Source organism: Monodelphis domestica, chromosome 6, assembly GCF_027887165.1.
Source record: "Monodelphis domestica isolate mMonDom1 chromosome 6, mMonDom1.pri, whole genome shotgun sequence".
Taxonomy (NCBI): Eukaryota; Metazoa; Chordata; class Mammalia; order Didelphimorphia; family Didelphidae; genus Monodelphis; species Monodelphis domestica.
In genome coordinates this window covers 105,892,276-105,909,268 of record NC_077232.1, presented here as the reverse complement: position 1 = coordinate 105,909,268, position 16,993 = coordinate 105,892,276, and positions in this window count along the sequence as shown.

The window sequence follows — 16,993 nt, the reverse complement described above, 5'->3', positions numbered from 1 at the left end:
GTCCACCCTTGACCAGATCCCCCAAAACCGCACCATTGAACAACTTGACGTCCCTCCTTCAATAGAGGAAGTCCAAAAAGCCATTAAACAAATGAGTGCAGGCAAGGCACTCAGTAAAGATGGGATCCCAACTGAGGTGTACAAGGCCTTAAATGGAAAGGTGCTCCAGACATTCCACATAGTACTGACCAGCATATGGGAAGAGGAAGACATGCCCCCAGAACTCAGAGATGCTCACGAGTAGCCTGTGACAACTTCAGAGGCATCTCACTACTCTCCCCTGCTGGAAAGATCCTCGCCTGTGTTATACTCAACAGACTCCTGTCATCTGTCTCAGAGCAGAACCTGCCTGAATTACAATGTGGCTTCCGACCAGATCACAGCACCATCGACATGGTCTTCACGGTGAGGCAAATGCAGGAAAAATGCCTTGAGCAGATCCTGAGTCTCTACATTGTCTTCATAGACCTGAGGAAGGTGTTGGACACAGTGAACAGGGATGCATTGTGGGTGATCCTCAGCAAGCTCGGTTGCCCAGCAAAATTCATATGATGTATTTTGAAGTCATTTAGAGGGAAATTTGGGGATAGCTGGACTAGACGGCTCCCTTTGCCTTGTCTCTGCCACCTGCTTCATGACTTTTTAAAATCCTAGTTTAATACTGTGATACAATAATTCAATGGTGTACAACTAAGCTTAAGGGGTTATGTTAATGTATTTCATAGCTGAAAAATACCACAAAAATAGGTAGAATCAACTAGAAAGTGTGCATATTGTTGGCTATGTTTATTAAGTCATGCTCCCATTTTTCAGCCCATCCAACAATTATACAGTTTTAATGTAGTTTCACTGGTATATTTCTGCCTTCCTTGATGTCAATTAGTTCTTTCAAACAAATTAGAAAACATTGAATTTTTATTGTAACAAATGGGTTCAAAAACCCACTGCAATTGCCCGTTTGGAAGATTGTTTAAAAACTACGCTTCCTATTTTTAAGTGCAATTATGAGAACTTTATAGATAACATTTTTTAGCAATCCAGGAGGAAAGTAATCAGTAATGTTAGATGTTGCACAGAAGTCAAGAAGTTTGAAAACTCAGAAAAAGTAATCAGATTTGCAAAGTGATCATTGCTAACTTTGAAGAGAACAGATTCATTTAAGTTAGGAATCACAGGTGATAACATTGAGAATTTGAGAGACTAGAAAGTTGGTTCCCTTGACAGAAATTAAAAGTCCAGAAGAAGGGTGGGTTTGTAGGAGTTAGGATGATATAATGAACTCTGAAGCACATTGCAACCCAGATGTGTTGACCCATTTGGTCCTCTTCCCTCTTTGCCACCAAAAATATAAAATACACTGGAGCTAGGTTGGGGATCTTCATTGCTAGCCTCTACCCTGGAGTGTTGGACTGGGAGGCATCTGGGGGAAAGCATCTATGGGATCATTGGGGAAAGATCATAGAGAATTTTGCCAGCATGCCTGTGTTCCATCAAGTACATCCACTATAACCTGAGAGAAGGGGCAGAGGAGGAAAGGGTTGAAGGAGGGGGAGTGAAGAGGCTGGGGTGGTTGGGCTGAAAATTGCCTTTAATGAGCTATTGCAGTCAGGGAGGTACCATGCATAAGCCTTTGATTGGTGACTGCTAGGAGCCTCATTCTCCCCCACTTAAGAGCCTGCTTATCTAGATGGCCTCCAGACTGTGTCATGAGGATGGAAGAAACAAGATGGTAAGCCTTTAGAAGATAAGGCAGGGTACAATACATGATGACTCCTTTCATCTGTTTTTTAAAAAAAAAGTCACATGAAAGGCATTTGATTTCTATTTCACACAAATTCTAGAAGCTGCAGAGAATTAGAAGTATGTTAGGAAGAAAGAAAATAAAAATTCCTTATAGCTAGAGCCATTCTAGAGGGGAAATGACTCCTGGAAGGAAGTGGGATCTTCAAGCTTGTAAAGGGATTATTGTTTCAAGGTTAGGTTGGAATTATCTTCTATTTCTCTGTGTTATCCTAGAATAGTTTTTTTTTTTTAAATAAACCTACCTAATTTTTTTTTTAAAGTATCGTCTTAGCATTAGCAGACATTAGGATTCAAATCCTACCTCTTACATAATAGATCTGGAGTTGAGGCCAAGCCATTTACCCTTTCTTAGTGTCTGTTTCCTTCATCTGTATATAGAGGTTAATATAACCAACACTATAACTATGACCTGAAATAATGGGTGAAAAATACATGAGGGGCAGCTAATTGGCTCTGGAGAGGAAGGACCCTGGACTCTGGGCAAGTCATCTAACCCCCATTGCCTATCCCTTACCAGTCTTCTGCCATTCCAAGACAGAAAGTAAGGTGAAGACACTTAGTAAAACTTATTATTCCATATTCAATAATTTTAATTTTAACATAATTTAAAATTATATGTTCTATAACCATGTTAGACATCACAGGAAGTTTCTTAGAAACTATTATAAATGAGTCATCAGTCATGTTTTTTTACAGTGAATTCTTTAACTTTAGAGTAGATTTCTGTACATAATTTTGATTAGGGCAAATGGGTATTCCTGTATGATAAAAACTAAAAATTTTCAGTTTTCATGACTGTATTTGTTATACAAATAAATGTGAATTCAGATAAGTTATTTGTGGCAAATAAAGCAAAAAAGACATCTACGATTGCAATCTAATTAATGGCAGATGGAAGATTTGAATTCAGATCATCCTGATTAAGCCCAATACTTTCCCTATCATGCCAGTCTTGTTTTTTAATGTTAGATATAAAATATATTACATGTAATTTACATTTGAACATTTTCATAGGTTTTAAGCTTAGAGCATTTGTAGAGAAAAAGTAAAGTTCCAGCCAATGGGTAATATTTGCCTGTTTTATATTTGATACGATATCATAGGGTCTGGGGTTAGTCAATGTACAGACTAAACTTGAAAGGGATGTTATCTATTATCTAGTACAAAGTTCCTGTTTTACAGATAAGTAACCTAAGGCCAAAGAGTTGCTTGGACTCTGAGTTTGGAGCTTCAATTTTATTTCATTCTGTGCTTCAATATATACAAGTACATAAAAAAATAGAACACAAAACAGTTATTCAGTTTCCATTTTTTTTGTTAAACCTTCTTGAGACTAGCCTTAATTAAAATTAATAACTTTAAAATGGAGTTTCTAACCCAGAAGTTAGTCCTCTTCCCCAAGAATTTCCCTTTTTCCCACTATTATAAAAATAGAAGATACAAGTTGTCTTTTTAAAATTCTTCATTGTTAATACATTCAGCAGGTGATGATGAAGAGAATAATGGAGTTGATTATACTGCTGAAAAATGACAGAATGGATATGACAACAAGATTCTCTATACCTCACTAACTCACAAAACATCAATAATACTAACAAGGTAACAGTCTCATGAATTAATAGAAGAGAAGGTACTCTCTAACAAGAAGTCTCAGCATCCCTTCTATCAATTCCTGCATTGGGTCCACAAGGTGACCCAGCTTGTGCTTTTAGCAATTTCCTCTCTGAGCACATTTTGCCCTCAGCCACCCATCTATAACAAATAGACTTACAGAAGAGGAGAAATAAGAAGACTAGAAAATGCTCTTTGAGGCAACAGCACTCAGCCAGATAACCAAAGATCAAAGGAGACTAGGGATGGCATCATCGTGGGTAGGGGATTGTACTAGTTTTGATGGAAAGGGGACTGACATCTGGCTGTAGACAGTTCTGTGCTCCTGAAGTACTGAGCCTGGAAAAAAGGGAATTTCCAAGTCATCTTTGAGGCTGAACCATTTTTGAGATTCTATCCATTTCAAACCACTGTCAAAGTTTTAGAAAGATTACATAGGATCATCAAGGCCAGAAAGGAAGTGATAAGAGAATGTAAGGGAAAAATCTGGACCACAACTAACAAAAATCTCAGCATGAAGCTAAAAACCCGAGACTACAAGTAGAAAAAAATAACATTTTAAAACAAGGGAATAAACGGGTGAATAAGCATTTATATAGTACCTACTATGTGCTAGACACTGTGCTAAGTACTTGAAAAACATCCCATTTAAAATGACCTTCAAGTCATTTAAACAACCACAAATTTCTCCTACTAAATATTGAAAGGTAAAAGAAATTGAACCAATACCTGATTATACAGAGTCCTCTGGATTCCCAATTAGCATAAAACAAGTTGTTTCCAAATGGCTTTAGAGAAGATTCTTGAAACAAGTAAAAATAAAACAAACCATAAACTGCTACACAAATAGCAGAATAGAAAAACTTCAATTTCTGTTGGCAAATTTCTCCATTGAAGCAAAAGAGAGAAGAATTCATTTGAAATGCAAATGTCCTGAAATGATGATGAATGATCAAGAGGAGAAGCAAGATGCAATAATATTAAAAAAAATATGTTCTCTTTAGAGTACCAAAATGTATTGCTCTTAAACAATGACTTAAAGGATGTCTGGAGACAAGTATACTAAGCCTTTCAGAGACAACTAAGGAAAAATGACTAAATGCCATGATGTTAGAAATAAGAAAAATTTCTCATATCTTTACTGAATGCAAAAACAAACAAACAAACCAAAAAACCCAAACAACTCAAGAATCAAAAGAATCCACAGAACAACTATTAAAAAAGGAGGCAAAAAACCCTAAAACTATGCTGTGAAGTTTAAGACAGAATGACAAAATTTGGACAATTCCAAATTTCATAATTGATCAGGAGAAAAACTTCATATGTAAAGTAAAGGAAATTAGAATAACACGGCTATTTTACACCCACCAGAAACAACAGAAAGGAATGTAGGGGTACTTAAGTTATTGCTAACCAAAGTGTTAACTCCAACTAGACAAAGGGAGTAAAAGATTCCCTTCACTCCCCCTTTTGGGCTCCCCCACTCCTTTTCTGCTTCTTCAAGTGTTTTTTCCCCATTAGAATGTAAACTCCTTGAGGGCAAGGAATGTTTTGTTTTCTTTTTTGTATCTCCAAGACTTGGCACATTGCTTGGTTTAATATAGATTTATTGAATTTAATGTGTAATTTTGGTCCTAGAGAAAGATTAGGAAATTCAATTCCTTCCTTTCATTTAAGAGGTGAGAGGGAAGGGATTATGGGCACAACATGCTATATTCATTGTTACCTTAGGTCACCCTCAATTCATTTTGTTTAATATTTTCTATTTAGAAGGGAATGTTCAGAGTCTCTTTGGGAAGGTTGACTGAGGTGGGAAGGGTTGTTGAGGTAATGAAGCATATGAAAATATTAATAATATAAAAATTTAAAAACAAAATTAAAGACTAAGATCAGAAAAATATGGCAATAACAAAAATAGCAGTTTTGAAAAGAGAACATTCTGCTAAAATTGCCTAGGTTTAAATGAGTAGTAATATAATAAAAGTGGTGAAGAAAAATAATTTATGCAGTATGCTTGTGACTATTGCCTTACATATATATAATTTTTTATGCTTTGGATTATTTTAGATTTGTGGATTTGGAAGCTATCTATATATTTTATTTGTGATTTATTATTTGCATGTTATTGATATGTTAATTTTTATTTTTATTCATGTTGTTAAGGTTATTTATTAGCAGTTTTGTTTTTTAGATAACCTAAATGACTAGATTTCTATTCCCAGTTATTATCATTCCATTAGATTCTCTTTATCTTTTTTTCTTTCCTAAAATAAATATTGCCCTGCATCAGCATTTTAATTCAAATGTTTGAAAATCAGAAACTCTTTTACAGAAACTAAAGTTTTTATGAACTCTGTGTATATTTAATCATTTTATGGTATAATGTCAGCAATTTTCATGAAAGCATACTTCAAGGTGCTCTTGAATTTCTTCTATTCTACAAAGTTTGCCATGAGTACTAGGTGCTTTATTGCCAAATAACTTTCTCAATTGCTTGTATATTTTATAAAATACCCCCAGCCACCATTAATAAAGGCAAAATTATAAAATTTCCTTTTTATGCCATTGATAAAAACAGATATTTTAAAATTCAGTATTTTTTAATATAGAGAGATAGTGTGTGATAGATAATTGGTATTGAAATAAGAAACATCTGGGCTTAAATCCTGCCTCTGTAAATTAGTTAATACTTCAGGAGATTATAGATCTAGAGCTGGAATGGACTTTAGCAGTCATTAGTTGATTAGGTGAGTCTCTCCCAAAAAACAACCCAACCAACAACCAACAAATCAAACAAATCAAGCCATTGAAATGGCCCACCTTTTGTTGATGAGCCTGACTACATTTAGGGAAATTGGTCCTATAGGATCTGTTCCAAGGCTCATATTAAGGACTTTTCCAGTTTGCCAGGTCAAACTGCAAAGTCTGTTCTCAGATGCCATATCCTTTGAGAGGCAGGACCATTTCTATGCCAGAATGAAGCATAAATAACTACCACGTAGGTCTTTAATGTAGAATCATAATGTTGGACTAGGGAATATATTGGCCACTTTTTCTGGACTATTTCTCCCTCTTCCCCTTTCTCTTTCTTATATAAATATGAGATTGATTTTTGGAATGAATGAGGCAAGGGGCCATTTTGGGAAAGGTAGGTGATAGAAAAACAATGTATCTATAACAACTTTTAAATAAAAAAAGTGATTTAAAAATGTCATAGTAGATGTCTAAAAATAGTAGTAGATGACATAAATATTTTCATCTCTTCCCCAGTAGATCTACTAAGCAAAAGGACTCAATTCCTCAGTAATTATCCTGTAAAAGTATCCTCTAGTTAGAACTTTATGCTTATTTTACATTTTTTGATTTGGTGTCACCTAAGGTCCTTTTCCTCCATACCAGTGAAATAAAAAGGCAACTATTTATAAATAATAATATATAATAAATAAAAAGGCAACAAATATAATATAGTGACGTTGTACTTTTTCTTTAATATGTAATTTTTACTACTAATTTCTGATTTTTTTATAATCTGGGGAAAAATAGAGATGGGAATACAGAATTGTAGTGACATGTACCCTACTGTAGATGGCAGTAGATTAATTGCTAGTACTGTCTTATTTTTTTGTCATTTCTTTTTAAAATTTTATTTAAATGGTTGGATTATGAATCATGTTGCAAAGTTAGGGATTGTTAGAGTACTGTTAACTCAATGCTCTGTTACTTGAATATATGGCAAGGGATACATCCTTAAATATATCTGAAGTATGTACAACAACAAAAAATATTTTAAGAAAGATGTGTTTCAGTGCAAGAAAAACTTCCAGTATTCTGACACTATGATCCATTTCTGAAAGAGAAGGAAACTAGAGTGAATATCATGAAACATATCTAGTAATAAGCCAAATGCAATTGATTGCTTCATCAGTTTAATTAACATTAACCTTTCTTGTTAAATTGCTACCACTGATTTTGACAATATTAGAGAAAAGGCGGCTTACTTAATATGTTACAGCTGAAGTCAGAACTCCAGTTTAGATTAGTTAACAGCTAAAACACTTTCTTTCCTAGGAAATATAATTTTATGTGCATCATCCTTGAATCAAGAAGCAATTTCAGAACTGCAGCTTAAACTCTAATACAGATATCAAAGTTTTTACTATCATAAGATTATTTTTATGTCATCGAATGTGTTATTCATTTGATATCCATCTGGAGGCCTTGGAATTATTTTTGATTTTCTCCAGAACATTTACGTGATCATGAAATTGAAGACATGCTTTAGCATTTTAGGAATTCATGAAAACCATTTATAATACTTTTCACATCCTCACTTTAGTGAAGAAGTTATGAACTGTGTTAATGCTTCTTCCGAATCAATGCCTTGATATAAAATTTCAAGGACACGGATTTCATATAAACCAGAAGGTTTGAAGGTATGTTTTCAATAAAATACTAGGTGTAATTCTTGCTAGATCACCATGAAAGAGGTGACACTACAAAAATACTAAATTTAGGAAGTTTACTATGTTTTATTTCTATTATACATTCTACAGGAAGATTGAAGTAGTGATACTTAAGTCTAATTATTACATCTTATCTTCTACTTTAAGGGGTCTAATCCCAGGCTCCATGAGTTTATTTTTTTTAACATTTTGATAAATATATTTTAATAACTTTTCCTTTGCAATGTGGTATATTTTATTGTATAAATATTAGTCTGAGAAGCAGTTTATAGACTTCACCACATCTGCATGAATTCATGACACAAAAAAGGATAAAGAGCATTAACTGAGAATTAGAAGGGAAGAGAAGACGGGAATAGAATTTCATTATTTCATTAGTTTTTAAGATAGTTTTTATTTGGGATCCATTGACCCAGAACCTAAAACAAAGCCATGCACGTAGTCAGTGCTCATTATATTATGCCATTATTAATGTTATTTATATACATTCCTACCAAATTGGCTAAAGAATGAGTTCAATAGTAATGAACACACAAGCCGTAAAGACATTCATTATGATTTCACTTAGATGCAGCGTGTATCCACATAGAGTTAATTTCCAACCTTAATTTATATGGATATTAACTGGCTAATCTTATAATACCAGTATTCTTAATCCATATTGATTTGGTAATGAAACATGTCTAAATATATTTCTTCTTCCAAGATATAATTTTAAAGGTATGTCGTATATTATATTATATCTTCCAAGATATAATTTATAATCTTGCAGTTGTGAAAATCATCAACGAAGCCAATATTTCATATTATTCAGCTATTGTAACAGTTGTGTACAAGAGCAAACCCGTGTAATAAGGTTCCTTTGTAAATACTCGCAGTAATTTGGGGAGTTTAGTGAAGGGATGTGTGTGTGTGTTCCTGTGTCTGCATATGCATTTACCCAACTAAATGAATGCTTACAGCAGGATAGAGGGTTGATTTTACCTAATAAGATTTCAGTGAAAAACCAAACCAAACCTAATAGAGTAAGTGAGCAAAAAGCTTAACTATTAGGCCAATTGGAATCAGTATTGATTGACCAACCTTAGAAGAGCTTACCTTTAGAGATGAGCAGTGAAATTGTGTTTCTTCTATGATATGAAACCATAGAGATTTACTGGGGAAATCACAGTCTTAAAAGATGAGCTTTGTGTGGGAAGGCATAGAACTGATTTGAAATGACATAAACAGAATTAGAGAAACAATAGACATGACGCGAACGCTGTAGATGAAAAGGACCAAAAACAAACCAAAAAAGAATCCTTACTGCTGGATAATAATAATGACTAAACTTGTTCTTTGGGAGAAAAGGTGAGAAAAATCAATCTTCTTCCCTTTGCAAGAGTTTTGGGAATTGTTGGGGTAGAATATTGCATTTAGTTTTAGACTTAATTGATATATTGGTTAATTTTGTTGAGAGTTTTCCTCCTATCTTTCAAAACAATTCTTAGAAGAGGGAAATGAGACTAAAAATATGACCTTACTAAACCAAATCCTCTTGAGAGCATTTGTAATTTTGTTGTTTCTTTTTTGGAGGGGGGTATTTTTTTTTTCGTCTATTAATATTAAAATGTTTAATTCCCTGAAAATATGCTGATGGCAGTGAGAGGTAGGCAAACATAAACCACGGGAGAGAGGTCAGCTATTATGGTTGACAAATTTGTATGTTATAACTTCCTTAAATAAGCTCTACTATTTATGAAGTATCTTTTTACATAATCAGGAACAGTACAGAAAATAATTAGCTTAACTTTTTTTAAGGAAAAGAAAAAAATGTTCATTAGAATCACGCCTAGTTCAGTGGAATCCTCTTTTTCCCCAAAATTCTTCACTGCCAAAAAAATAAATAGCTCATGCCAACATGTACTTACTATATTAAGCTTTGAGTTGGTGGTACATTGACATTATCATTTTGCTTTCTGAATATTGATGAATGTACCAAGTTAAATTCCAAAACTTACAAACAAACAAAAGGCATTTTAAGATACTTTGCAAAGGGGTTGTTAACATTTTCTGTGTGTGTCTTGTACCCTTTTGGAAGTCTGGTGAAACTTATAGGCTTCTTCTCACCGAGGATTATAAAGAAAACTAGTTTTATTGGAATATATGACAAAAATATTTAAACTTGTTCAAACTCTGGGTTAAGAACCCCTGCTTTAGAGTAGTTTTGCTGGATGCCTTTTCCCCCTTAGAGTTTTATTTTTTGAGGGCGAAAGAGATACTTGGTAACTAAGTTGAAATAAGTGTAGCTCCCTTATATTTCTGAAAAGAAAACAAACTTTAAAAAATTATATAGCACAATTATATATACACATTTTTATATGTATATATAATTATATAGCACAAAATGGCACAATCAGAAACAAAACAGCTAACTAGATGGTACAAGTATGGAATTCAAATCCAGCCTGAGACATTTACTAGCTGTTTAATTTCGCTTCAGTTTACTCATGTGTAAAATAGGGATGATAATAGCACATACCTCCCAGAGTTGTTGTGAAAATGAAGTAAGATAATATATGTAGGCACTTAGCGCAGTGCCTGGCACATAGTAGGCACTATGTAAATGTTAGTAATTATTATAATTTTTCACAATTATTCCTTTAAGGACAAAAAAAAAGAACCAGAGTATAATAAGGGACTATTTTGAATGGTAAATGATAACTACAGATCAGGCTGTTAATCTTCTTTCTTCCTCCCTTCCTCCCTTCTTCCTTCTTTCCTCCCTTCTTCCCTCCCTTCACCGTCCTTCTTCTGTTGGTCTTTTAAATCAACTCAGGATGAGTTTATGATGTCTCAAATAAATACTCTTTCTCTTCTCTAAATTAAGTAAGGGGTTTATTGGGGAATAAAGGAAAGATCAAATTGGAAAGAGAGAAGGTATAAGATTTCCCTAAAGTTAGAATAAATCTTAGGTTGAAGGATGGTGGAATATAGGTCAATTTGGAAAATGGCTGAGAGGTCTGGAAGTTCAGTCACTATCACAACAGAGCAAATCAGAGAGAGCTGGACTTTGTCCTTTCTTCTGTCTTCAAAGCCAAAGACAACCTTCAGGCTTCAATCTCCAAAAGCCAAGAAGACCTCTTCTGTCTTCCAAGCCAAAAGGTCCAGACTTCAGTTGCTCTGCTCCCTTCCTTCAACTGCTTTTCCTGGTCACATTTCAAACACAATGCTCTCCTTTGAATGACAGGTCATCAGTCCCAGCTATTCCTGTATTGTTGCAGGTTTTCCCAATTTCTCTCTTCCACAAGAGTCCAAATGATGATGAAAAAATCCCAGTAGAAATTAAAGTAAGGGCTTCTTGCCACTCCATGTTCTCACATAGATTGAGACAAAAGAGAAAGGATCTGAACCAAAAAGGATGACCCAAAGGTGCAGCTACCAGAAGGCTTCCATCTTTCAGGACAATGGGCAAAATTGGAAAGCCTAGACTCTGAAACTTTATAGGAAAACAAGGGTGACACCAGGGAATTGAAGTTGTGTTGTTTGGGAGCCTGCTCTTAGACCAAAAGAGCAATGATCATCTGGCACCAGCACAGATCACCTCAGTAAGACTGCTCCCAAGCATTGCTGACTGGAGATATTCTTGAGGTCCTTGAAAAAACAATGCTCACTAACTACCCCCCAGGTAATACACATGAGATGCAAAGAAGACTGACATTTCTTGCAGAAATGCTCAGAACCTGCCCCAACACAAAATCCCAATTCAGTAAGCCTAGAAAATAAGTAAACCAAATAAAACACTCATGGTAAAGAGATATGTAGCCAGACATTGTCAAGTCAAAAACTTAGAAAAAGAATAGTTTCCCTTTATCTGTGAGAATTCACAATAAATAAAGGAAACAATTAAAAATGAATTCACCCAAATACATGCCAACAAATGCAGTAATCCTGAATAACCCGGAGGGATCTATGAGAAAGAACACTATACACATTCAGAGGAAAAACTGTGGGAGTAGAAACACAGAAGTAATACAACTGTTTGATCACATGGGTCGAGGGGATATGATTGGGGATATAGACTCTAAATGAATATCCTAGTGCAAACATTAACAGCATGGAAATAGGTTCTGATCAAGGACACATGTAATATGCAGTGGAATTGCATGCAGACTATGGGAAGGGTGGGGAGAAGGGAGGGAGGGATAGAATTCCATTCTTGTAACCAAGGGATAATGTTCTAAATCGACTAAATAAAATAAATTTTGTCCTTGTTAACTTCTGTCATTTTGCTTTTTTACATTTTAGCCAATTTAATATGTTAGAGGTGGAACCTCAGAATTGCTTTCATTTGCATTTCTTTGTTAGATATAGAGAATTTTTTTCACATGGCTATTGATAAAGTTCTTGCTCTGAAAATTGCCTCTTCATATTCTTTGGACATTTATAATTGGGGAATGTCTCTTACACTTGTAAATTTGACTCCATTTCCTATGTATTTAGGGAATGAGGCTTTTATCTGAGAAACTTGTTACAAAGATTTTTGCCCTATTTTGCTTCCCTTCCCTTCTGTTCCCTTCTCTTCCCCTGATGATTTATTGTAAAATGGTATCTATGATATTTTTTTTATTGTGGCTTTCAGTTATTGCAATGATTCTTAGATTATTTCCCCTAGATCTGTTTTCCAGGTCAATAATTTTTCCCAGTAAAGTGTTTTGGATTTTCTCCTATTTATTCATTCTTTTGATTTTATCCCATTGTTTCCTAATGGCTTATATTTTCATTAGCTTCTATTTGTCCAATTCTACTTTGTAGGGAATTATTTTCTTCCTTGAATCTTTATGTTTCCTTTTCCATTATGCCAATCTTACTTTTTAAAGAGTTGTTTTCTTCAGTGTTTTTTTCCCTTCTTCTCCACTTAGTCCACTCTACTCCTTAGGAAGGTGTATTCTTAAAAATATTTTTGTGTCTCCATTTTCTTTTGGCCTATTCTAATTTTTAGGAAATTTATTTCCTTAGTGAATTTTTTTCCCAACTATTGTTTTTCTGTCAATTCTCTTAGTGTTTGGTTTTTAAACTTATTTTCAAGTTCTTCCAGTGATTCTTTTGGGACCTAACAGTCCCTTCACACTTTCCTTTGAGGCTTCACATTTTGTCTTTTTTGGCATTGTAATCCTCTTTGTGAGTTCAATTTTGCTCTGTCACTAAATTACCTTTCTAGGATCAGGATTTTTAAAAATTTGTCCTTTGCTCATTTTACTATTTCCCCCTTTGTTACCTACTATCTTTTGAGGTTCTTCTCTGTTCCTGGAGTAGATGGAGCACTGTTCTAAGCTTGAAAAGTCCTCTTTTATGACAGCTGGGGTAGGCCTGGGTGCCTTTGTTTCCTACAGTGCATCTGTCAAAGGAAGTAACCCCATTGTCTTGCTCTGGGGAAGCTTCCATTTTACTAGTTATCCTTTTGTTTTGTGGCCTGGGCTTGTCCTTGCTTTGTTGCTTCCCTGCCCTTGCCATGTGGATTGGGCTAGGACGTCCCCTGTACTGGGTTCTGTTGCCTCAGGCACTCTGTTGCCACAGGGGAATATATAAGTTCCTGCAGTTTGCTACTGTGAGAAGTGTCTTAGTCTGGGCCAATCCCCCACTCTGGTGCTTCAGTGCATCAGGTGGCCTGCTGCCATGTGGGAGTGAGTAGTTTCCTTCCTGGCCTCTCTCTCTCTGCACTGCCCATGTTGATTGGCTTAGACTGGGCTGGTCTCTCCCACCTGCTCCACTCTCCCTTCTATACCTATATTATGGCTCAGGCTGGACTTGTTCCCATTCTACAGCTTTATTGCCTCTGGTGGAATAGTAGCATGTTGGGATGATTCAAGTTCTGCTAGTTCCTACAGATACTATGCTGCCTGGGCTATTCATTCTTCTTACCCCAGTGAGAAATATTATTCTTGCTTTCCTTTGTTTTAAGGTGATCTATTTTCTTTTTTATATGTGTGGAGGGACTGGTATAGTGGAACATCCTTTACTTTATCATTTTAGTTCCCAATGTGGAACTCTTTGATCACGTACATTTTCTAGGTTGTTGTGGAGTATGCATGTTGGATAAGTTAGGGGGAAATGCTTCTTCTCGTGCCACCATCTTGATTCTACTGCACAGAGTGAATTCTTGACTAATTTTTGTTCACATACATTATAAGCTATTGATTTTCAGGCACTTTAGCTCCATTTACATTGGAATATGATTTTGACATAGGGCAATTTTCTTTTAATGGTCCATTCTCTATTCTTTTTTCCTGATAAATAATCAAGGAAAGCACTTCAGTTCTTCCATTGCAAAGCTGTTTCTTGGAGCTGTGCCTTGAGGACAGTATTATTTTGGTTACACTTTGCTTTATCAATCTGTGGTGAGAGCAATAGTCTAACCCAGTTATGGTGAATCTTTTAGAGATGGAGAGCCATTACTCTCCCCTGCCACCAAGTACTGGGTGCACCCTGCCCTCATTCCTTACCCCACACAGGGGAGGGAAAAAAGCATTCCCATTGGGCTGCTGGGTAGAGGGTTAGGAGATGTGAAAAAATATCACCAGGAGTGATAGAGAGGGGAAGGGGAGCAGCTCCACCCAAGTCCCTCAGCCTTTTTAGTAACAAACTCTGGGTTGTGGGAGGGGTGGTTGAGGGCCCAAAGAGTATATTCTGCATGCCATCTTGGTACCTGTGCCATAGATTCAGCATTACTGGCCTAACACTTGCTCCTATGCTAGTTAGGCTACCTTTTCCTTAAAAGGTATTGAGACTCTACTGGAGACTTGGTGACTTGGGGTCTTTTGGTATTACTTCCTGGTTACTTTGATACAAAATGAGCTATGAAGAGGTCTCAGTACCCTTTCTTGACTGATGGAAAATAATAGCCCACTCAATCTGGGGACCTTCTCAAGTAAATGAACTTAAGACATCCTTAGTCTATTCTTGTTGTCTATTCTCTTGCTATGGCTTAGTAAATATCTTTTTTTCCTAATTGCCAAATTACCTATGAGTGTTTCATTTTGTTCCAGGATCTAATCTTTGTTTTTCAGAGCACCAGTCTAAATTAGGCAAAAGAAAAAAAAAACAAATTTATTTACTTTGAATCTTTATTCAACTTTTAAAAATCAAGAAGCCAGAAAAACATCTCCAAGAAATCACAGCTAGGTTTGGGTCACCTTGTCAAATGCCTGAGTGAATGATTATCTTGCAGTTTTATCAATGGTCTTATTTCAGTTACTCATATGATTTTACCCTCAAAGATGCCTGGATTATCTTCACTGTCAAGCCAATGCATTAGTTTTCCCCATCAATTTCAGAGAGTTAAATGCCTTTTTATCATTCAAGATGCACAATGATTAGAGACAATATTATGTGTACCATTCTTTGTGTATGTGAATGACAGTTCACAAGCCCACATATTAAAATCCACTCATTATGAGAGTTCTCAATTTGGAATGGAATGCAACATGTAAAGCACGTTTATATTTAAGAAAGGACAATGATGAGGCAATAACTGTCAAGGTTTCCCAGATTCTCTTGAAAGACCTTGATATTTTCCGTATGGTAGGGATATGAGTGACAATTAACTAATCCGTAAATTTCTCTCCTATTATATTGTAGAATGTGTGCCTAAGACTAATTCTTTAATGTTCTATGTTTTCATTTTTGCATTCACTTAACTGCAACCATCACCTTATCCTACTTAACATGTGGAAACTTTAAAAAATTTTATTTTTCTTAGTGATATATAAAAATAATTTTTAATTGTGTGGAAACTTTTCACAGATAAGAGATACATGATGTTTTATATTTTTGCATTTCAGCATTTATACAGCACTCTAAGATTTGCAAGTTGCTTTATACATCTTAGGCCTTATAACACCTATGGGAAGTATGTGCTATTATTTTTAGCATTTTACACATAAGGAAATTGAGGCTGAGAGAGAATGTGATTTGTGTAATGTCACACCAGTAATAAGTGTTTAAGGCAAGATTTGAACCTCAAATCTTTCTGACTCTAAATTCACTCCTCTTTCCATTGTACCACCTAGCTGAGATGATAATATTGCCTCACTCAGTGGATTAGACAGTCTTAGAGCTCATTGAAGTTTCTGACACGGCATTCACATGAAAACTTGGTTTTTAGTTTGTTTGGGGGGTACTATCAAGATGGACTTTACATAATGTAAAAATTTCCATTTTAATACACAAAAGAAAACTGAGATAAGTCTATTTCTGTAAATCTCACATCTTTTTCCTGGGCCTTCTCCCCCAACTAGGCATCAGCCACCTACATATTTTTACAGCAAATACATCTGGTTTTGTAAATCTCCAATGTAAATCAGTGTGATTAGCATAACTAGTTTGCTGAGTACACCAAAACTTAGATTATAACAAGAAGTATTCATAAATATAAATTGCATTGTGTATTAGGGGGTTCCTTTTACTGGGTTGTTTAAGGTAACTGAAAATGCTGGGCAAACACACTGAGAAATAAGGTAATAGGAAAGACAGAATTCTTTCCTCTCCCCCCCCCCCCCCAATTCTGCTATCTTTTCAGTTGGAGTCAAGCAGGAATTTAGAATTGGTAAGTTGACTAAAGCTTTTAACAAACAAATCACTCTCTATAATACTGGAAAAAGGGATTTATTTTAAAGGAAGGAAGGGTAAGGGAATTGAGATGGGAGAGAGGGAATTTAGGATTTCCCTAATCTAATATAGCTCTAATAACTAATATAACTAATATAACATAATATAACATAACATAACATAACATAATATAATATAATATAATATAATATAATATAATATAATATAATATAATATAATATAATATAATATAATATAATATAATATAATATAATATAATGTAATGTAATATATTTATATTTAAATAAATAAGGTTCTATAGTCTTTAAGAGGGATATTATTAGTAACTTTCAAAGATCTTCAGAGCCAAAGCCCCAAATCGTTCAGGGAGAAAGCAATAGCCAGAAAGGCAGAGACATCTCTCTATAGCTCCTTCTCCAAGGTCCAAGGAAAAGGAGTGAGTAAGAAACAGTTTGTGCCAGCTTGTTCAAACGCCTTCCACCTGGTCACATTCTCCTTTGGAATTTTCC